Here is a 1,629-nt window from a genome sequence, read left to right on the forward strand (position 1 = left end):
TAGGACAGCTCACTCTGACGGGAAAACGTATCTGCAAACCAAAAACATTCAAAAAGCATTTGCTTGAAATTCTGCTCACAAGTAACTTAATAGCAAATTAACCAAGTAGAAACAATCTACAGAATTCTACTATGAAGTCCTATAGATTTTTCCCCCAGCATAATTGTTAATGACAACTGTAAAATGCTAGTATACAAAATAAGTAAAATGTAGTTTGTGTTCTCAAAACTGAAGAGTTTTAGACCAGGATAAAAGGAAAAGGAAATGCTTTTTATTAGTAAAGTACATTCAGATCACATTTATATAAAATAGGTTGCTATCAAGGTCATTTGGTAAAAGAGCCATTGAATATATTTGGGCAAGGACAAATTTATGAACGATGCTATGAGGGAAGAAAATGAGACGCCAGTGCTTCTTTTTCTTCCCTTTACATACCAGACTTAGCTATTACATGAGGGTCAGAATCACTGTTCAAATCTTTCTCAGTTAATGTCACTTTGAAAAGCCAGAATTTCTGATAATTTATTGCATAAAATTATCGTTTAACTATATCATAAACTGAGTGAGTCCTAGAGCATCTTTTTCTCCAATGACCTACTTAAGAAGTATCTATATTCAATACCTTGTCCATTTTTGAAGCATTTCCTACATCTCTAGTCAATTTTAAAAGCCTTATTTAGAAATAATACCAATCCATTTCTAATAGCTAGTAGGCCAATTTTTTAATCTGCAGGGTATCTTAAAAACCAATCAACTTGACATAACCTCCTAATTCCAGGAATGTAAACCATAATTCAACCTTCAATTTTCCTCTTAACATATTCTACTTTACTAAAATGAATTCCCATCTTGCAACTATGAACAAGAAAATTGTACTTAAAATAATATTAAAAGACAAAATCTCATTATTTAGTATTAGATTAATAGTCTATAATTCCAATCTTAAAAATATCTACAGCTATAACCTCTCCAACTTGTTAATTCCCAAAGAGATTAATAAAAGATGTGATTAACATCTAAACTTAGAGCAGACTGTCATTTGGAAAAAACTATGTTAACAATAACTACACTCTAGTCAAATAGATCAACCCATCACCCTTTATGGTTCTGACTAAGGTTAATGAGCACAATTTATCATCAATTTTCTAGTAACACTGAAAAAGTGAATTGAACAAAAAGACTACTTTTTTCCTAACACTTTATAAAAATAGAATAAAGACTGGAGTTGTCTTCCTTGGAACCTGCATAGTATTTGCCAATGTAAATGTCATTAAATATTTGTGAAATAAACAAACAACAATAAAAAAATAAGCACCCACTGCACTACCACCATTCAACTCCTTATTACGTGCCAGGTAATAAGTATTTCAAATCCTACATTATAAAATGGAATGCACTCAAACTATTTTTAAATTTCTACTACTAAAACACTGAAATTTATACTAATTATTCACTAAGAAACTTTAATTTAACAGAATTTAGAGTTGGATTTTCACAAACCGGTAACTTTGGCTAATGATTTTCTGCAGCTGTAGGACCTTTCTCATTTTTTTTTTCATGAAATAAGAAAATATACAGAAATGCAAGTTACTAAGTTTCTTTGTAATAAATAACACATGTACACTACAC

This window comes from Vulpes lagopus, chromosome 5 (genome assembly GCF_018345385.1).
Source record: "Vulpes lagopus strain Blue_001 chromosome 5, ASM1834538v1, whole genome shotgun sequence".
Taxonomy (NCBI): Eukaryota; Metazoa; Chordata; class Mammalia; order Carnivora; family Canidae; genus Vulpes; species Vulpes lagopus.